The sequence below is a fragment of the Carlito syrichta genome, unplaced genomic scaffold, assembly GCF_000164805.1.
Source record: "Carlito syrichta isolate Samal-C Ts95f unplaced genomic scaffold, Tarsius_syrichta-2.0.1 Scaffold311496, whole genome shotgun sequence".
NCBI classification, from domain to species: domain Eukaryota; kingdom Metazoa; phylum Chordata; class Mammalia; order Primates; family Tarsiidae; genus Carlito; species Carlito syrichta.
Genome location: NW_007255592.1, coordinates 112,358 through 134,015, shown reverse-complemented (window position 1 = coordinate 134,015; position 21,658 = coordinate 112,358). Strand labels below are relative to the sequence as shown.

Sequence of the window (21,658 nt, the reverse complement as noted above, 5' to 3'; positions counted from 1 at the left end):
CCGCGTTCTGACTCTCAGCTGCCCGGGACGGGGCTTTCCTCCGTGTGGGACTCTGTGCTGGGCGTGCGGCAAGCTCGGCCGCAGTTCGTGCTCCCGATACAAATGAGGAAACGGAGGCCCGCCGCAGTCAGGTCGCTGCCCAGCGTCTCACAGGTGGATGCTTTGGAGCGGCCTTTGAGCTCAGGCACGTCAGACGGGGTCCAGATTACGAATGGAGCCGGGGTGGGAGGGGCTACTTCTAACCGCTTTTGTCCTCAGGAGAAGAGAGGCTAGTGTTGGAGGGGATTTTTGACATAACTCCTGTCTAGATCGTGGCCGCCGTCCCGTCACCCTCCACCTTCAACTTCCTGAAGGAGCAGAGTTCACTTCCCTCCACCCCTATTTTTTTAAAAAAATCTTCCTGCGATCTTAGAATGTGACAGAAATTCCCTCCTCTGAATCCTTGGGGGCACAGGGCTGCAAAGGTCCCAGAGTCAACCCCCCACCCCCACTGCAGTTCGCATTAGGTTGACGAGTGGTGCCACATGCCTGGTGGGCATGCGGACCAGGCATGAAGGAACAGCAGGGATGGGAGTGGGCTGTGATGTGGGAGTAGTGGAGGAGCATTTTATTTTCTCCTGTCAAAAATGGCTATATATATTTCGTCGAAAATTAACTTTGCAATTAAAAACCTAAAAACAATCCTACCGTCCCTCACAGTTCAACTCCAGCTCCAATGGCCCATGAGGCCTTTCCTGACCAGTATGGAGTCCCAGGGCTTGAAGGCTGTTCGGAGGTCGTGGATGTTTACAGGCCTGTCTCCCTTCCAAACCTGCATTCTTGACTTGAAGAGAAGGCTCAAACCAGGGGCTTGGGACCTCCCCAGTAACCATTGTGGTCTCAAGTGGTCTTCACATAGTGCTGGTGGTGGGGTGAGACCTGAACATTTCTGAGGCAGAAGCAGCCCTTGGGCACCCTGTCTGGCCACTGAGGTTTTGTCCAGTAGTCCACATCCATTGGGATGATGTCCACGCTGCTCACCCATCTTGGGGGGTCAAGGATTTTGGTCCAGGCCTTAGGCTGTGTGTATATAAGGAATTCCCAGAGCTATGTGCGCGTGGACGTGCATTAGTGCTCACTGAAGTGGTGACCTGGAAACTCAGCCTGGGCAGCACAGCTGGAGGAAGCATCTCATAAAAGGGAGATGGGCCAGGCTCTCTGGAGGGAAAGGCAGGTGGTAAGCCCCACTGAAGTCCAGGGGGTACATGAGACATCGGGATTCCTGGTGAATCTATACGTGTTCCGTGAAGACAGAAACATAGATAACATTCCCAGGAGAAACAGTGTGGAAAGACCAGATGAGGCCAAGAGGGAGGCAACTGCCAAGAGCACCAGAGCCACTGTGATTTGGGCACCAAGTGGTGCCACCTTTACCTGAGCTGTCGTCTGAGTGTTTGGGGTCAGTTGGATAAATGAATCCAGAGCCTGGAGCTGAATCTTGTTTACACTGGTCTGTTTACCCCCTAGGATGACTTTTAAACCTGTGATATGAACATGTCACTCCCTGCTTATAAACCTGTCAGTATCCGTTATGGAATAAAGTCCAGGGCTCCTCAAGAGGCAGTTGGCCTCATGGTCAAGGGCATGGATTTTGGAGTTAGAAGGCCCAGTTCAAACCTTGTCTTTGTCCATTGCCATTTGTATGACCTTGAGAAAGTTATTTAATGTGGGAGACAATTCCTGGGTCTTTCATGTTTCTGCATCTCTTGTGAGAAGAGGCAGTAACAGGTTTTGTTCGGGACCATCTTTTCAAGCGTGTTGGTATGATGAATAGCCTTGGAAAATAGAGATAGGGTTTCCCTCTGGACTGCAGGGCAAGTTTGCTGATCAGGAAAATAAAGTTGATGTCTCTGCGGCAAAACTTGGACTGGGTTGCTTGCAACCCATTCTAAAAGACTGGGTTTCCTAAGCTCAGAGTTCCTTGGCTGTGATGCAGACCTACTGTGTGTGTGGTATCCATCTAGAGACCCCTGCATTGCCCTGTGGGGGCATGACACTCTCTCTGTTCCTCAGTTTCCTGATTTTATTTTATTTTTTTAGTTGAAATTTTACTCTGTTGCCCAGGCTGGAGTGCAGTGGCACCATCATGGCTCACTGCAGCATCGACCTCCTGGGCTCAGGTGATCCTTCTGCCTTAGCTTCCTAAGTAGCTAGGAGTACAGGTGCACCACCACACCTGGATAATTTTTAAAAAATTTTTTGTAGAGACCGGGTCTTGCTATGTTGTCCAGGTTGGTCTCGAACTCCTGGCCTCAACCAATCCTCTCACCTCGGCCTCCCTAAGTGTTGGAAACTACAGGTATGAGCCACCACACCCAGCCTAGTTTCCTGACCTATAAAATGTGAACTGATAGTAGCATGTGGCAAACTTCTGTAAACATTGGATTTTATCATGTTAGCTTCTCTGGGCTTGCAAGACTGTTGGTAATCTGAATACTGCTCACTCTTCAGCCTCATCTCCAGTCCTTCGCTGCCTGGGCCAATACCACACTGTGCATACCACACAAATGCACCAGAGCGCCTCCTCTCTCTGCCTTTGCTCATGCTGTCCCCCTGCCTGGAGTTCCACACTTCCCTCCCCGACCCATCACTATCCCCAGCATCATCATGAAGACTGCCCAGGGTAGCTTCTTGGTGAGGGTTTGCTGAATTAGTTCCCTCACCGGGAATGTTGCTGCTGGAGGTAGAGGTGGGAGGCGAGGACAGAGAGGTCCTGAAGCTCATCTCTCCTAGGCTCTGGGAGGGACCCCTCTTAATCCTAACACAGACTTCCTCAAGGGATGGTCAGCAAAGTACTCTCGGGGGAACTTCCATAAGACCACAATAGTCCCTACATCTTCCCTCTGAAGTCTTATGTCTCCTGGGTTTTTTTTTTTTTTTTAATTTTCATTCCATTCTAAGGGAATTCTGCCATATTCAACAAGTATAAATTCATTTGTTTTTAAAAATATGTCTTGAGACCTACTTTGTGCCAGGCACTGGGGAGAGCCACAAACAAGACAAGCTCATATGTTCATGTTCTAGTGGGGTGGGCGGGAAACAAATGAATAATTAAATAAGCTTGGTAATTGACAACAGTGATGAAAACAACAAACACACATTCAGAAGTAAAGTTATAGAAAGTTACAGAAAGTATGGTGCCTGGGTGGGGAGAGTTGGGAGGTGGGCATATTTGTAAGGTTGTCAGTCAGAAAAGGCCTGCATTGGAGTTGAGACCTAATGACCAGGAAACCAGCCATGCAGAAATCTGGGGAAAGACAGAGTGTTCTAGGCAGCAGGAACAGCTAATGCAAAGGCCCTGAGGCAGAAAGGAGCAGAGTATGTTCCAGGAACAGAAGGAAGGCCAGTGAAGCTGAAGCAGAGTGAACTCCAGGGGAGGGAGGAAGCTGGGCAGGAGAGCTTACAGGCTCAGGGAAGGGAATGGGTTTTTCTTCAAGTCCAGCTGAAGGGTCTTAAGCAGGGAAGTGACATCACATGGTTTGTATTTTTCATTTATTTAGATTCAGGGTCTCACTCTTTCCCCCAGGCTGGAGTGCAGTGGCGCAATCATGGCTACTGCAGCCTCTACTTCCTGGGCTTAGGTGATTCTTCCACCTCAGCCTCTTGAGTGGCTGGGACTACAGGCGCACGCCACCATGCCTGGCTAATTTTTTTTTTTTTTAGATGAGGTCTTGCTATATTGCCCAGGTTGATCTCAAACTCCTGGCTTAAGTAATTCTCCCCCCTTGGTCTCCTAAAGTGCTGGGACTACAGGCATGAGCCACCATGCTCTGCCAATTGTTTGTATTTTTAAAAGATCCCTCTAGTGTTTGTGTCCAGACTTGATCACAGAGGGAGGAGAGAAGAAATGTATGTGGGGGTGGGGGGAAGGGGGGGTCTGTTGAGAGCCAGGTAACCATCCAGGTGAATCTCCAAGGAATGGGGACTTGGAGTTTGTGATGGTGGAGAGAAGCAGGTAGGTTGCAGATTTATTTTAGAAGTAGCATCTTCCAGTTGAGTCCTCTAGGAAGTGGGCACTGAGATGGGGTTAGAGGTCTAAGTGGTTTATTGGGGTGAAGGCCTGTGGAAGATAAAAGAAGAGGAGGTAGAATTGGGCAGGGAGAGGCTCAGACCTTGATGCAGATCCAATAAGTCTTGGCCACCCCCGGGGAGCTCTGGGGCCAAGGCTGCCCGTGAGGGAATGTTTGCAGAAATGGCTGGTCTGTGCAGTCCCTTTTCACGCTCACTTATTGGCTGGGAGCTGCCCTGGAAGAGTGTGGCTTCGGCTCAGCTGCTGGAGTGGATCGTGAAGCTGGAGGATATCTGCTAACTGCCCCACAGGAGAGGGAGAGCTGGGGGACCCTCCCTGGCTGCCAGAGACCACCCCTATCATCAAGAGCCACTTCTCCAGGAGCAGCTCCTCCAAGGTGCCATGGCCCTTCTTCCTGAGGGGACCAGGGGAAGTGGGAGGTGAGTGGGATGGATGACAGCCCTTACCACTGTAGCTGGCCACAGGCCATGAGAGGTGTCATTGTCTACCTCCTCCACTGTCCACTCTAACCATACCCTTGTCATTGCCCCTGCTGATCAGAAAAAGGGGAAGAACATGCTTCCATTCCGGGAGCCTAGTAAAGCCCACATACAACAGAGCGACTCAATAAATGTTTACTAAACTGAGATATATTTTTAAAAGAGGGGCAGGGAAAATTTTCAGACCACAATCAAGTCCTTTTTAAAAGATGGTCAATTGGAGGCTAATTAGGTAACTAGGAGTTTCTGCCTTGGGCACGTGGCAGAGTCAGGAATTGAACGCAGGGCTTGGGGTGACCAACTCAATCCCAGTTGGTGGGATTTTTCCTGAAGCTCCTGCACCCCGGGAAACCTCTCAGTCCTAGGCAAACTGAGACGGTCGGTGTTTCCAAACCCCTTTCTCTCAGCTCACTCCCTCAGGGCTGGTATACCCAGGCAGCCATCAAACACATATGACTTTCCCTTTCCTCAGCCCCTGTCCTTCTCTCCACTCCAGTCTTTCCCACCTCCCCTGCTGCCTGCAGATTGTGAACTCCTGGGGGGCAGGGACCAGCTGTGACATTCTCCTCTGTGTCTCCAGGGTGGGTGCTTAGGGATGCTCTAACTCCCAGCGAAAAAAGGCAAACCCTCTTGGGACGTGCTTGTGAGCAAAAGGACTTCTTTTCCCCAGAGGGTAGGAAAGTGGGGACTGGGGACAAAGAGCTGTCTGCGCCCATCCTGGACATCTCCATCCTGAAGTCTCCACCTAGGTCTGGTTTCAGGACTGCACAGACTCAGTCTTCTCATGAATGACTCCCCAAGGTGGAGCCAGTGGTACCTAGCTACAGAATTGTACTGAAAATAAGACCAGGTGACATGTGTGTAAGCTCTTTCCTAGACACTCACAGGTAGGGACCATTTCTTACCATGTGGCTGTGTATTCCCAGGACCTGGCACAGTGCCTGGCTCTTAGTAGATGCCCAGGACATGCTGCCCCCTTCCTATTTATTCCTAGCATATATCAGGTGCTTAGTAATGTTAATTTCCTTTTTCGTTCTTTACCTTTGACTCCCTGGGTGCCTACAGTGCCTTACTCCCTAGTCGTTCTGCCCTTTCTTGACTGCCCCTTCCTGTTCCCATTCTGAGCAGAGTTGGGAGTCATTCAGACTAAGGCTCAAGCATGTATTGAATCACCACACTCCAGTCTAGGGCCTTCCAAGGGGGAAGCAGGGCTCCCCTGACCCCAAAATGTTTGCATACTTGTAGTGGATGCTGGGATTAGAAGCCCAGACCAGAGAGGAGGAGCCGAGAGCTTTCCTCTCTGGGGAAGCCCAGAGATTTCCATCCAGAGTTTCTGCCTCCCTGGAAGCAGCAAAAGGAGCCAACCCAGCTCACAGATTTGGGCAGGAAGCGAGGACATCTGTTCCCACACAAGCTCAGGAGGGACCGAGAACCGAGGAGGAAACGTGTGTCCTCCTTGTGGGGGGCCTGGGAGTTGGCCGGGGAGTGTGTGCCCAGGAAGAAAGACCAGAAGGATAGGCCGGCTAAGAAGGCTGTAGGGGTGGGGTGGGGGTGCCTCACTGCCTCAGGGGCCCCCGGTTGCTGGACCATTCCTCCTACTTATTCTACCAGTTCCTCACCTGTGGCAGTGCTGAAACGCCACCATTGAATCTCTCTCTGTCACAGATGAGAAAATCAGAACTGAGGGAGGTTCAGTCACTTGCCTGGGTCCCCTGATGTGTGGGGTTGCAGCATTTGAACTCAGAAGTTGCCAGGCTCCACAGCTCATGTTCTCACTCTCTCCTTCAAGGGGTCTGTGGATCTGACCCTGACAGGGAGGCAGACAAATCTGTCCTGGGAAGCCCCTCTTTTCCCATACTGTTCCCCCCACCCCACTCAGGAGCCCATCGATCCCTTTCTTCACTCACTAAAGACCCCAGCACCCGCTCCTGCTGCACCACCTGTAACTTGTGTGTCTGCCGGAGTCCGTGGACTCCTTGAGGCCTGGCACCTTGTCTTTGTATGTAGGTCACTGGCACCCAGTGTGTGTTCAGAGTGTATTTGCTTCCAGCCTGATGAATCCTAAGGGCTAGTAGTCACTTCTGCAGCCCTTCTAGAAAAGGCAGGTTTGGGTGGCTCCTGGGATTCCACAGACGTTGTACTCAGAGGCAGGGAAGCTGAGTTCTAGGGCTCGGGGAAAATTCCTTTCCCAGTCTGTAAAATGGGTGTGCAGAGACCTGTACCTGCCTATGGCAAGGTGAGGGGACCTGGGATCTTACCTGGGTGGCCATTCGTGTGTGTCCAGTGAGGAACCAAGCATGCTTGGCAGCAACTCCTCAAATGCCATCTGTTTCTTGATCTAGCTCAGAGTACCCAAGGTGAGTCCTAGAAGTGGGGGGCAGGCTGGGAGACTCTTGCAGGCTGGAAGAAAGGACAACATGAAGCCAGGGTAGGGTGGAAAGTCCTGCTGGCCGGTCCCTCCCTGCTTCTGGCTGCCGAGCCAGCCTACCCTCCGGCCTGCTTTGGGGTGGGTCCAGATGTGGGTCTCCTCTCTGAAGTTTTCCTGCCATTAGCATTAGCCACAGCAACTCACAAATTGGACCCACATTCAATTTATTTTTCAGACGCAGAAACTGAGAAATGGGGAGAGACAGGGACTGTTCCAAGATTACACAGCAAGGAGGAGGCATGTGACAATAATGCTAACATAGAGACAGCTCTTACTGCATTCTGGGCACTGTACCTCAGTGCTTTCTATGTAACAATTCACTGAAACCTCAAAAAACCCTGATGAAATAAGTGTGCTATCATCACCACCCCCACGTTACAGATAGTATGCTGAAGCACAGAGAGGTTATGCCTCTTGCTTCAGGTCACTCAGTAGTTAAGTCAAGGAGCTGAGATTCAAAGCCAGACTTTCACGCTCGTGACTCCTAGGCTACTGTCCCTCTAGAAGGCAGTCCAGAGCAGGGAAGGCAGATTTGGCAGGCCTGAGTCCGCTGGACTGGGATGGGATTCAAGGTCAGGGCGGGTACATCAGAAAGGAGGTAAGAGGGCCAGGTAGGAAGCCAAAGGAGCCAGCAGAGCCATACAGAATCAACTGCACTGGGCAGACTACAGGCAGAAAGATCTCTCTCTTTCTCAGTGGCTGCCTCTTTAACCTGTCCTGTTGAGCCAATCTCTCCCACCTCTGGAAGAAACCTCAGTCACATCTCATAGCTTTCTCAGTCGCTCCTGCCTTTTACCTGATTTTTTAGGTATTAAAACAATCTAGTGTAACAGCAAAGCCTTAAGCTCTTTTGAACGCCCTCCTCTTCTCCAGCTCAAGCCCGCCTTAGACTCAAAGACATATAAATGGGAAGGAGACTTGGCGGGCTTCTATAAGACCCCAACTTGATCTGCTCCCTCTGCCCCCCTAGGTGCTTCTGGAGTCTCTCTTGGCATGTGGGGGAGAGAGGAGAGAGAGGTGGCAGGGTGGGTGACCGGGCTGCCTCGGATATTCTCAGGAGGGCTGATGCTCTTCTGTGTGTTCTTTGGGGACTCCATTGTAGACACTGCCCACTTGTGGTTCTCACCTGGGCAAAGCCTTCTCTGGCTGACTGACTGGAATGACTCCCCTTCACCTGTATTCCTATTTCAAATAACCCTCAAGCCAGCCACATTCTGCAAGGCTTACACAGGGATGTGGGAAACACCCTGGTATTCTGGACCCCAAAATGCTGGATGTGCAGGCTGTCCCCAAAGCAGCCCAGGCCCTGCCTCATAGAAACAGGGCATTCAGCCTCCCAGCTGTCCTACTTGCCTCATCTTCAAAATTTCGGTGGACACCAGCCATGCTCTCTGGTTCTGTGAAGCCAACTCATTGTCTTGAGTTGGGTTCAGACTGTCTATAAAGAGCCCTTCCTCTCCAATCTCCCGTCACATGCAGAGGTGAGGGATCAGGGAGATTCTCTGCTTAGCCCCTTAGTGAGTCTACACTTTGGGATGGGTACTTGGTCTCCATTGTCCTCAGCTTTGGGGGTTTGGGCTGGAGGGGGACTGCAGGGTTAGAGAAGAAGGGATGGATCAGAGTGACTTTTCCATCCAGGGGTCAGCTAGTCACACACGCTGGTGGCTGGCTGGAATGAGTCAAAGACAAGGCCCAGGGTTCAGGCCCTGCTCAGGGGAAGGGGGTGAGTCAGGCAGCCTGTGGGGTGGCATTTGCAGTCGGGAGATTGGTTTTGAATGTGGGGTTTGAGGTGAGTGGATGAATGCATGGACTTTGAAGTCAGGACATGTGGGTTTTAATCCCAGCTTCGCAGCTTACTAATAGAGATGCTGGAACAGTGACTCAACCTCTCTCCAGCTTCCTTGGCTGCACCCTGGGAGGATTTATGCAAGAGAGAAAGTCAGATGAGCAGCTCAGAGCCTCGCAAAAGCTCCTTTGCCTCAGCAAAGCTCCCTGCAATCCCATGGGTAGCGGGACTGGGGACATGGTATTACTACCCTTCTCCATCTAGGGGAAACTAAGGCACAGAACAGGTAAGCAATATACCCAGGATCGCTCCGATGACGGTGCCCTTAACTACCATGCTATGCACAGGATGTGTTGGCATGGCAGTTCAAATATGACTGTATGGGGTCAAATCCTGCTCCCACCACTTAGGAATTCCTGAGCAAGTTACCTCACCTTTCTGCACTTCAGTTCCCTCCTCTGTAGACTGTGGATAGTGCTCTCTTGTGCTGTGGTCTGAGTATTTGTTCTCTCCAAAACTCATGTTGAAGCTTAATCCCCAGTGTGGCAGTATGGAGAGGTGGGACCTTTAAGTGGCTTTGTAAGAGGAGGAAGAGAGATGTGAACTAACCCTCTCAGCCCCCTTGCCATATGATGCTCTGCACCACCTGGGGACGCTGCAGACGGTCCCCACCAGCAAGAGGCCCTCACCAGATGTGGCCCTCAACCTTGGACTTCTTGGCCTCCATAGCCATAAAAAATAAATTCCTTTTAAAAATAAATTACCCAATTTCAAGTGTCCTGTAATAAGCAATAGAAAATGAACTGAGACACCTGAATTGTGGGAATTTAGTGAGTTCATCCTTGTAAAGTGCACTCTGTGTTAGCTACCCTTATGGTGATTTTGAACTGGAAAGAATAACTAGAGGAAGCCACCTCCACCATTTCACGGAAGATGATACAGAGACCCAGAGAGGGTGATTGACTGGCCTGAGTTCACACAGCTGACACTCGAACCACTGTTTATCTACTAGCCACAAGCTGTTATATGGAAGGAGGGCATCAAGAATTAGTGAGCAGACAGCTTGGAGACCAGGCTGGAAGTCAGAGTTGTGGTCAAGTCTGGACACATGGCTCGTGAAGGTAACTCACCGTCACCTCCTTCAATCCTCCCAAAAAACCTTATCAACTAAGGGGTCCTGTCCTCCTTCCCACCTGAGGGGCACTAAGGTCTGGAGAGGAGAAGTGACCGAGAGGTCTCAAACTAGGTCACCTGACTCATGGGCCTCTTGATGGTGCCTGAGTTTGAAAGGCAGACAGGCAGACAAGCTCCCCAGAGGGAGCCGGGGATGATGAGAGCGGCAGGCCTTCCACTGCGCGGAAACCAAGTCGAGTGAGCTGGCAGGGGTTGCCAAGGGAGCCAGAGAGGTGATGTACATCTTAACGAGACCCCTTGGGGAACAGAGTCCACATTTGTCTTTTCCAAAGTGTGTCCCATTTCCTTGCTCACAGCCAGGAGGATCTGAGCTAACAGAGAACTCCTGGGGTTCTCCAAATCCACTGTGAAAGAGCCTGTGGCTCACGCTGAGGTCTCAGACCCTGTGGCGTGATGGGCAGGAGGGGTCTCGCTTGATTTCACCGGACCGAGGACCCCTGCTACCCGGCTTTGTTCCGTTTCCGTCAGCCCACCCTGGCTGTGCATGGATGTTTTCCAGACCTCTTGCTCATAAAGCCTGGTTGCTGGCGGCTGTCATTTAAATGGAGGCTTGTGTCTTTGTCATGCTCTGAGCTCACTCATTCTTTGGAAATGACAGAAAAGACTTTGGGACCAATTTGCTCTAATGAAGGCCGCATCCCATTCAGAGGAATCGGAGGGAGGCCTGTTCCCATCCAGCTTCAACTCAGATGGGCCGTGCACCCCTGTGGGTCTGCCTGCTATTAGGCGTGTTCACATCCACCCTCAAATGCCACTATCCTAAAGATTTCAGAAGGTTGGGGAGGGAGCAAGTTGTGGGGGAATGAGAGATCTGGGTTTCTGTCCAGCTAGTTGAAGTTTTGGTTTTCAGTGATCTTTTTGCTATTGATTTTGGTTGGTTCGATTTTTAGTTTTTAAATTGTAATAAAATATACTGTAACATAAAACTCACCATCTTAACCATTTTTAAGTGTATGTGCAGTGACATTGGGTACATGATCAATGTTGTACAAATATCACCACCATCCATCACCACAGCACTTTTCATCTTGTAAAACCGAAACTCTGCACTCATTAAATACTAACTCCCAGGCCAGGCGAGGTGGCCCACGCCTGTAATCCCACTACTTTGGGAGGCTCAGGCGAGAGGATCCCTTGAGCCCAGGAGTTTGAGACCAACCTAGGGAAAACAGTGAGAACTCTTCTCTATAATAATAAATAATGAATAAATAAATAAAATGAGCCGGGTGTGGTGGCATGCACCTGTAGTTCCAGCTACTTGGAAGGTTAAGGTGGAAGGATCACCTGAGCCCAGGAGGTCGAGACCGCAGTGAGTTATGGTCATGCCGCTGTACTCCAGCCTGGGCGACAGAGTAAGACCCCAACTCAAAATAAAACAAAACACTTACTCCCCATTCCTCCTCACCCCTCAGCCCTTGGCAACCACCATTCTACTGTCTCTCTCTATGCTTTTGGCTGCTCTGAACATCTCATATAAGTGGAATCATACAGTATTTGACTTTCTGTGGCCGGCTTATTTCACTTAGCATAATGTCCCTAAGTTCATTCATGTTGTAATATATGTCGGAATTGTCTTCTTTTTAAAGACTGAATACTAAGCCATTGTCTATGTAGACTACATTTTGCTTAGATGGACACTTGGGTTGCTCCCATTTTTTAGCTTCTGTGAATAATGCTGCTATGAACATGGGCATACAAATATATCTCTTTGAGACCCTGCTTTCAGTTCTTCTGGGTGTACATCCAGAAGTGGAATTGCTGGATCATAGGGTAGTTCCATTTTTAATTTTTGGGGCAACCACCATGCTGTTTTCCATGCCACTATATTTTATATTCTCACCAACAGTGGACAAGGGTACCAATTTCTCTACATCCATGTCAATACTTATTGTCTGTTTTCTTTTAAAAAATAGTAGCCATCATAATAGGTATGAGTTGGTATCTCATTGTAGTTTTGTGCTGCATTTCCTTAATGGTTAGTGATACTGAACATCTTTTTGTGTGCTTGTTGACCAACTGTATAGCCTATTTGGAGAAATGTACATTCAAGTCCTTTGTCCATTTTTGAATCAGGTTTTTTTGTTGCTGTTGTTGAGTTTTAGAAGTTCTTTTAAAAAAATATTAGATCTTTAATATGGGTTCTTTTTGTATTCTGAATATTAATCCATTATGAGATATATGATTTGCAAATATTTTCTCCCATTCTGTAGGCTGCCTTTTTAGTCTGTTGAGAGTGTCTTTTGATGCATAAAATTTTTAAATTTTCATGAAGCCCAATTTATCTATTTTTTTCTTTTGTTTCCTGTGCTGTTGGTGTCATATTAAGAAATCGTTGCCAATTTCACCACCATAAAGCTTTTGCCCTATATCCTACCCTAAAAGGTTTATGTTTTAGGTCTTTCATTTAGGTTTTTGATTCATTTTGAGTTAATTTTTGTATATGACATTAGCTAAGGATTCTTTTGTATGTGGATATCTGGTTTTCCCAGCACCATTTGTGGGAAAAGGATAGTAACTTCACCTTTTACTTTTGAATGGGCTTAGCACCCTTGTCAAAAACCATTTGACCATATTTATGAGGATTTATATCTGGGCTCTGTTCTTTTCCATGGTCTACATGTCTGTCTTTATGCCAGTGCAACACTGTTTTGGTTACTATTTACTATATTTAACCTAATTATACATGATATGTGATGCCAGTGTCTTGAAATTTATTGAGACTTGCTTTATGTCCTATTTATGATATATGTGATCATTTTTCAAAATCTTCAACGCATCTTTGAAAATAACGTGTTGGGTACAGGGTTCTATAAATGTTGTTATTTTGCTGTTTGCCTTTTTGCCTTCTTTGTGTGTTTTGTAATTTTGGATTGTGAGCTCACATTTATAAGGATTTTATCTGTGAGAATCCTGTGTGGCCTTTATTGTGGGTAGGGCCCTCCAGAGAAACTTGCAGTTGTTATTGCTATGTCTGGGGTGTAACCAACCCCAGGTTTATTTTTAATATTAATTTCAAGACTTGGGAGTCCTACAACATGCAGGTAATACAAATTCAAACCTCAAATTTGTGTTAGGGAAGGTCTAGAGTTACAGTTTTTTAAGAGAGAATTTTTTTGGGGGGTCCAACAGAGCCAGAAATGAGGCAGACAACTTCTTTGACATTTCCCTTTGCAAATGGGTAATATTTTCCCATGCTTGTTTTCTCACTGAGGATATGTATCAGGCCTAGCTTTATTCAGGGGCCTTGGTTCCAAATCTGTTGGCCAGGCCCCCAGGCCTTACTTTCACCCCTACGTAGGTGTAAAATCCAAGTGCCTTGGCTACAGAGATCAGAAAAGGCCACACCCTACGCTCCTCCCAACCCCATGCCACCCCATAGACCTACCCTGTAGGGCAGTCAATGGATCAACATCTATTAGTCACTCTTCTGGCTTCCTCTTTGTTTTTGGTCCTTGGGGAATTTTTTTATTATCTTGGAAACTCAGTTGGATATTTAGAAAGGATGTTTGTTACATTTGATCTGGTGTCTTTGAGAATCGTGCAGCAGGACAGAAGGTTCCATCCATCATGCCCCAGACCTAGGTTCCATTCTCTCTGCCTCTGAGTGGCCTTGGGAAGAACCCCAAGTCTCCAACCCTTGGGCTTCATATCCTCATCTGTCTGATGGGGTTCATCGGCCCCTAGCCATGTGCCTTACCTCAGCAAGCTGCTCATGGAGGTGAAAGACATGAGACTGGGGAGGTGGGGGTGGGAGGCAAGGATACTGCCTGAACAGTGGCCTCTACTGCTAAGCACCTAAGTCCCTTGTGGTCCTTTCAGGATGGCTGGTGACCAGTCATCTTAGAGGTGAGGTGCACTCAGGGACAAAACTTCAACAGATTTCTCCAACAGTGCCTGGGTAGGTGGACAGGAGCTTTCTCTGAGCCTCAGATCAGAGGTGAAAACTCCCCCTGGACCTCTGGTTGATTTATTCCCAAGGTGTGCCAAACTGAACTCACCTTCCCTGCAAGCTGTCTCCTCTGCCAGAGCCATGCCAACAACACCCACACTTCTGTCTATACTTGATACCCAGGAGTTTTATAAGAGACTCCTTCTCAAATGCTCTCCAAAGCAGTAATTCACCAAATCCTAAATATTCCAAACATCCCTGGATTTGGCCACTTCCTGTCAACTCATTGCCTCAGCTGAGGACCAGGCCTCCTTATCACTCATGAGGGTCATTTTGAGTGTGGCCCTGGAGTGGCCTTTCCCTCCCAGAACTGCCTTTGGAGTTCACAGCATCCCTTGCAGACATTCAGCGGTGGATATCTGGGGACCAGGAAAGGGCCTTTTGCCTGCCACTTTGCGACTCCACTGTGGCAGATCAAGTGTCTTTACCCTTAGCCTCTGCCTTTTTGAAATGTGTCCTCTTGGAAGCCGGCAGCCTGAACAAAGAGTGCACAGAATCAGCTCCCAGGCTTTTTATTGTGCTCAGAGTTTGGCGGGACCACCTGGATTTTCCTCTCCACTCCAGGCACAGCTTGACAGATCAAAAAATCATTCGACTTTCAGTTTTTAAACAATGACCAAGTAATTTTGCAAAGGTATTCGTCTTCATCCCACCCCATGCCCCTCCTTACCTTATCCCAGTCCATTTCTGGACTCACCCCATTTCTGGCCCTTAGCCCTGGGTCGAGGGGCAGGAATAGGGCAGGGATGGGTGAGGGCCAGGCAGGCACCCCTCTGCTCAGAAGTGGTGCCGGATTCTCTAGGCTGAGTCTGCTCTCTCTCGGCTTGTCTTGCCCGGACTCCATCTTAAAACCTTCCTATTCCTCAACAAATAAACAGACTTCGCTTCTTAGTAATGGTGGGACTTGTGATCTGGGAGAGTAGTGACTCTTTTCGGGATGCACCTGCCCCCCGTGACCTCATTCCCTGAGAGCTTGGGATTCAGGGCAAACAGACGCGCCTGGGTTGAATGCCCATGCCTCCCGTCCTGACAAGTGTGCTGCGTTGGTCAAATACATGAACTGATGTCTTCACCTCTCTGGCATCCTCTTCCCATGACGTCTGCTCATAACACAGGACTGCTGGGCACTGGTGAGAGGCCACATGCTCCTCATAACTTGGCATGTACTAGGTGCACTAATAATTCAGGGGTTAAAAAAATAACTGCAGAATGAGGGCTTTTTGGGAGAACGCCAGGGCAGGTGCTCAAGATAACAAGGAGATGGCCAGGTGGCAGTGAGATGCAGCAGGTCCACGAAGTGGGACCAGGCCTGGTTTCCCGGCTACCATCCCCACCCTTCCAGCACTCTTCTGTGGGTCCCTTTCCACTTGCCTGCCCAGTGGAATCCCTTATCTAGGACCAGGGCAAGCTCCTATTCGTCTTGCTGGCCCTGGCTGGCCCCAGGCCATGCCCACTGGCAGTGCTGAGACAGCTGGGTGATTGCCCAGAGTCCTGGGTTTGCCTCAGCCCCTTCCAAGCCTCACTACCCCTGTTAGTACAGGAGGACTGAGCTTAGTGACAGAGATAAATCAAGGGCTTATCCTGTGCCAGGCACCGAGCTGTGGGCAGAGAAGATGAAGACCATATCCCTGCCCTTAGGGAGGGGGATGGACAAGGCTCAAAGTCAGTGCTCAGTGAGAAGCCATAACAGGGCCTGGAGAGGGCACTTGAGGGTGGGAGCAGCCCCTGGAGCATATGTGTGGGGGTTAGGGAGGGAAAGGAGGGGTGACTGGAGCAGGCAAGAGCAGGATTGGTAGACCAGGGAGGAGCCAGTGTGAAAGGAGAAACACTCAGGACCTGGTGTGTGGGCTGTGGAGACACTGGAGAGGCCAGACTGGGGGGCTGCATGGTGTGGGGTGGGGATGGTGAGGAAGGGGAGAGGATGGTGCCACCTGCCCAAGGCCTGGCAAATGGGTGAACCCGGGTGGCATGGGATGCACCAGGCCCCCGAGGAAGGCACAAGCATCTGTCTGGGACTGCTGCTTTTAAGCCCACCTGAGGGGAGAGGGTGCCTCATCTCATCAGAAAACTGTGCCCAAAAAACAAACATAGGACCACCATTCTCCGCACTGCAGGGCAACTCCTGGTTACTGAAACACATGACACCAAATTGTGGAACCCACCGGCAAGGGCGGCCCATGCCCCCCACTCCTGCCTGCTCCTCCTGTGCTCTGGGGTGATTGCCCTGCAAGTTCCTTTCGCTTCGTGGGTGCTGATTCCAACTGGGGACGGCAGTAGCAGGGCTCCTACCTCCCACTCTCACCATGTACTTGCCTACCAGTCTTCCCTAAGGGTCTGAGAAGCGGCAGGTACCTCAGTTTCCCCTGCTGAGGGGTATGGCACCCCCAGCTAAGCTCACAGAAGGCTGCGAGGTTGCAGCCTGGAAATGGACCAAGCACTGGCCTCCCTGTGACCAGTGGAGGGTCAGGGTTGTCCCCTCCTCACCTGTTGCAGGAGAGGCGGGGCATGTAAGGCCCCAGTCACAGCAGGAAGAAATGAGACAGACACACCCCACCCCAGGGGATGGGTCTTAGCTTCGGAATGTGACAATTTATTTGGAGGGTAGAAGAGGCTTTTCACCCTCCTTTCCTGGCGTTGATACAATATTGAAGAGCAGCAGAACAAACATACGAGACAGAGTAATCGGCACAGACCCACCCGCCCCGGCCCAGGAACCACCAAATCCCGAACAGAGCCCAAACCCGCCCCCTACTCAGGCATCTTCTCCACCAGGGGAGGGCCAGCGTGGGCTGGGGGACCCGCCCCCCACGCAGGGGTTGCACCTCCACATTTCGTCTCCTGCCAACCCCACCATTTCCCCATCTTTAATGACTGGAGGCATAAGTTTAGCCAGCTGGGAGCTGGATGGTTGAACCACAGACAAAGGCAACAACACTTCATTTTAAAAATGAGAGAAAAAAGAGACAGTGCCCCTCCCCAAATATAGAGCTATATATATGTATATTTTATATATATATAGAATTCATCCGTGCACGATTCATTAAATGAACTTTTCAAAAATTAAAAAAATTATAAGATACATATTTCTTTAGGCCTTTGTGTTTTTAAATTAAAACCAGCAAACGTCTCCCTCTCCACCCACTCAGCAGCAAGGGCGGCCTAAACGCTTCCCTCCTGCTACTTGGTCTCCTGCAAGCAGGTTCTGTTAGACCATCAGCCCCCTTGCCTAGCTGACTTCCTGCAGACAGTAGGCACTCACGACTGGAGTGAAGCACTAACCCCTTCAAGACTTGCAGGGGGCAGGGAAGGGAACCTCGAAGGCCTGGGAGGGGCATTCTCGGCCCCCCACCCGCCCAGCTTCCCATTTCTGCATGTTGATGACTGCCAGCAAGAGGGGCCAGGGAGACCCTCTCCTGGAGTTTTAGCCCCTCGTTCTGGGCTTCTGAATTGAAGAGATGCAGACAGGGAAAAGGTAATCCTTTCAACACCTTCCTCTTTTCTTTTAAAAAGTGATTCCATACAAGCTCCAAAGAGGCTGCCTTGGGCAAGTGCATGGGAGCCCGAAAGTGGAACAGACCAGATGGGGCTCCACTGTCCAGCGTGGGCGAAGTGCAAAAAAACCAAAGCAAAAACAAAAAAACCAAAGCAACAACAAAACACAGAAAAGTGGGGAAAGGGGGTGCGTCCTCTTGGGACCTCAGAGGCCAGAAAGACTGGCAGCGGCCTGGCCCCCGTGGCTAGCCCAGCTCTCTCCTCCAGGCAGACCCTCCAGCCTTGGGCAGACCCAGTGGCCGGGACCTCACCCAGGCAGCCTGGCTCTGGGGTTGGCTTCCAGTCTTGTGCTGGCTTTGGGACTGGGCCCTGCCTTTTAAAGGGCTTTTCCCTAAAGACCAAGACATCCTGGGCCCTTGTCCCTGCCACATTCCCCCAGTGAAGGAGCTGAGCTTCTCAGAACCCGTCTCCTCCTCTTTGAAAAGAGGTGAGCCCCCACTCTGCCCACCTCACACTGAGGTTGGGGACTTGATCATCACCTCTTTCCAGATCACAGGAAGGATGAGGCTCATTTCAACCTTGACCCCTTTGCAGGGTAGAATAAAGAGGGGCTGTGGGTGGCTGGAGGACCCAGTGCCAGCAACCTTGACCCCCACCTGGCACTTGGCAGCTGCTCGGACACCAGTAGCACTTTACATAGAGGCCTTGCTGCCCAATATGCCCATTTCAGAGAAGGGCAAGCTAAGGGTCAGAGGGAGGATGAGACAGGGATGGTTCTGACTCTGTCTCACACCAGACTCCACCTATTTCCTATAACAAGTGAGTGGGGAGGGGCACACTTCAGGGGAGATGACCGATTCCCTGACCAATATTGAACACGGGAGAAGATTGGGCTTTGGAGGTTGTTTCACATACAAAAATAAAGCAAACCAGATTGCAACCTTTGCTTGGCAATTAGGCAAATAGAAAGCAGCAAGGGATGGAGGAGGGGCCCGCAGGAGGCCGATCCCGTGCAAGTGTGTGGGGGCAGGGGCGTGCGGGAGGGAGGGGAGGGCTCCCCTTGCCCTGATCCCAGACACTCAGGCCGCAGGGGACGGCCCGCCTCTAGGCAGTGTGCAGGCTGCCGGCTCGGAGCTCAGGGCCGCGGAAGGGAATGGGCATTCCTTTCTCCCCAGTTCCCCCTAGTCCAGTCACCGCCTAAGATTCTCCCAGGGCCCGCGGCTTCTTTCTTCTTGAAGCCCCCTTCTGGCCAGGGAAGCTCAGGGATGTCATGGTCTTTGGGTGATGGGGAGGGAGGGGCCCCCATGGAGTGGTAGCGTAGGGACCAGGTGGCCCAACAAGTTGGCAAAGAGGAGAGCAAGAAACCAAACTGCCTCCTCATCAGCCTTCCTGGAGAAAAAGACCCATGACGAGTCCTGGCAGTGCTGGGACCCCTGCTGACCTCCGCCCCCAATCTCACCTCCTCAGTCTCCATCAAACTGCCTAATTAACTCCCTTGGGACCTGCTATCGTCCTTCCCTTTGAGCAAGGACAGGTGTGGAGGTCTGGGCCCAGGACAGCAGGGAGGAGGGTGGACTGCGGCCAGGCCACCCCTGCAGTGCCTGCGTCCCCAGGGGTCCCGCCAGCTGGGCCAGCCTCCGCCCCATCCCTAACATTGCCACCTCACCTGTGCAATCACTGCGTTACTATTTTTTTCTTTAAATACCTCTTTCTTCCCCCCCACCCCCCTAGGAATCCCACAATATTTTTTTTCTTTTTTCTTTTTTTTCCTCTTTTTTTGTTTTTGTTTTTTTGCAAAACTAATTCTTTCACTTTCCTGTCATAAAATCACCTCTGAAAACACAACTTCTTTACAAAAAAAGTCACGAATGACACGGACTCTCAGGAAAACACATTTCTATGGTCTCTGGAAACACCTGTAACTGGCACCCAGGTGGTCACTCACCTGGAGAGGAATTAGGGGGAAATCACCTCTAAAGACAGAGGAGAAATGCCAGCCCTTATTTGGGGGAAAAGCCAATTGGCACTTGGACGGCCACTAAGCCAACGAAGGGCAGGGTGGGGAGGAGCCAGCAGTGCCAGGCCCCAACCCTGTGAGAGCCCCTGTTCTCCAGCCCAGAGTGGGAAGGGTCAGGGCCACCCTGTCACCCCTACAAGGGAGATTCAGAAGGAGGGTGTCCTCCCATTCTTAGGACCAAAGGTGCTGTGTTCTGATTGGATTCCCTTCCCGCCTCCCACCATGGTGCTTCTGGGCACAAGTGCCAATGGCTGTATGCGCCAGGAAGCCAGCTCCAGTTCCACACAGGAACATGCCACCCACACCCAATGGAGACCCAGGTAGCAGCCCAGGGTTGACCAGCGGGGACCCCAGTCCCACTCTCAGGACCAACACCCTCGCTCTCCTAGAGGACACAGACCCTCTGAGGTCTCTCCCCTTTGGCTGCCCACCCTCCCAGTACCCAGCCTAAAGCCAGGGCTGTGGTCTCTGCCACTGGCATGGATGCCTCCGCTACCAGGCAGCAGAGGAAAACAAGCTGCCCAGGGCATCAGAGGCTCTCACTGCTTCGAGTAGGCTGGGCTGTGAGAAAGCCTCAGCAGTCAGAAGCAAAAGAGAGGGGCTGGGAGAAGCCAGGAGACCCTCAGGAACGGCTTCCGGGCTTCCCCATCCTCCCCGAACACTCTGGAGGAAGGGGAAGCTTGGAGGAGGAGTCTCTCTCTCTACCTCATTCCCCACCATGCCATGTCTGCAGTGAAGGCCCAACTGGTTGGGCTGACCACCCCGAGGAGGGCTGGGCGGGGAGGCCTGGTAGCGTCCACAGCAAACTACACAGGCCTAAGCAAGGCCTCCAAGCCCTCAAGGCAAAGCAGGGGCTAAACCTTCAACCACCTGGTTCTGAGGAACCATGGAGGGTGCTGCCTGGATGGCCTGGGCCTAGCACCCAATGCACGTATGGACCCATATACAAACACGCCAGGTGGGGCGGACACACATGCACAATTGGAGGTTCCACAGCAGGTTCTCATAGCACCTTTGGTCAAGAACGGAGGGGCCTTCAGATGCTGGGAGGCCACGGCAGGGCGCGTTCTCTGCCAGTTCCTCCCACCACTGAGGCAGGGGATTAGGAAAGAGTCAGGGTGGGGATGGGGCACAGGGGGTCTGCTCGAGCCTCATCCAAAAGTGAGCAGGGAAGACCCCTGCCTCTGGCCCAGCTTCTGATGCCCTCGCTGACGTGGAGGGAGGGACCGAGGCTGGCCTCATCCTCAACCTGTCTGGGGCTTTGCCAAACAGGCAGGAAGCCATCCCTGCCCCTCTTGCCCAGGCACCTGCAGGAAGGAAAGGGACTGTGCCCACCCTGGGTGGGGGTCTTCTAAGGGCCCCACAGCTGCCAGGTTAGCACCGAGAAATCAGATGCTGTACACGAGAGCGGAAGCAAGCTGGGGAGAGACAGGGCGGGATGTGGAAGGGGCAGGGGAGCCCTAGGTTCTGGGGTTCCCAGGAACCCCTAGTGGGCCTCACCATGCACGGGCAGGGAGGGCACCAAGAGACAAGAGGAGCACTTCTCAGTGCCACGCCCTGCCCCATTCCAGGGCCGTCCAGCCCACAGCCTTCAGGGCTCCACTGCCTAGCCCCATCCCTGGGTCAACACTAAGCCACTTGCAACAAGCAAAGCACAGGGGATGGGCTGAGGGCAGGGGCAGGAGCAAGAGTATGACTTCAGGTGGGGCCCCCCCAAGCCCCCTCCCTGATGGAGCCCCTCACTTGCTCGCCCCATTGCCGCCACCCCCCCCTGCAGCACCTGCTACCCCTGTAGCCACCTTCTCGAAATCCTCAGGGTTGCAGAATTCCTTGATAGTGACCGTCAGGAGGTTGCTGGTGACATCAGTGACGACCACATTGGAGCAGGGTGACATCTCAGGGCGCCAGTCCCCAGCCTCGGGCTCAGAGGAGGCACTGGCGGGCTCAGGGGCGGTGGGAGGCACCTGGCCAGCGGCAGCAGTGACATCAGGTGGTACCCGCTTGCTGGTGTTAGCTGCCTCAGCAGGGATGGAGAGGTCGAGCACCTCAGGCTCGCGCCAGCTGGGGGCAGATGGGCTCATGGTCTCGGGGAGGAGCTTGGGGGGCGTGTCATCGGGGTCAGAGGAGGACTGCGGTGTCGGTGAGGGGCAGCCGGAAGAGCTGGAGCTGTGGGCATCATAGGGGGCGGTGGGGGTGGTCAGAAGCAGCCCCGGGCTGGGGGAAGTGGCAACCTCGGGCTTGCCA

The 21,658-nt window shown here is 51.6% G+C and overlaps 1 protein-coding gene across 1 annotated transcript in view; it reads right to left on the bottom strand.

Moving 5' to 3' along the window:
• NPTXR (neuronal pentraxin receptor) overlaps positions 1–21,658 on the bottom strand; it is a 59,525-nt gene that overhangs the window by 22,897 nt on the left and 14,970 nt on the right. The window lies entirely within an intron of this gene.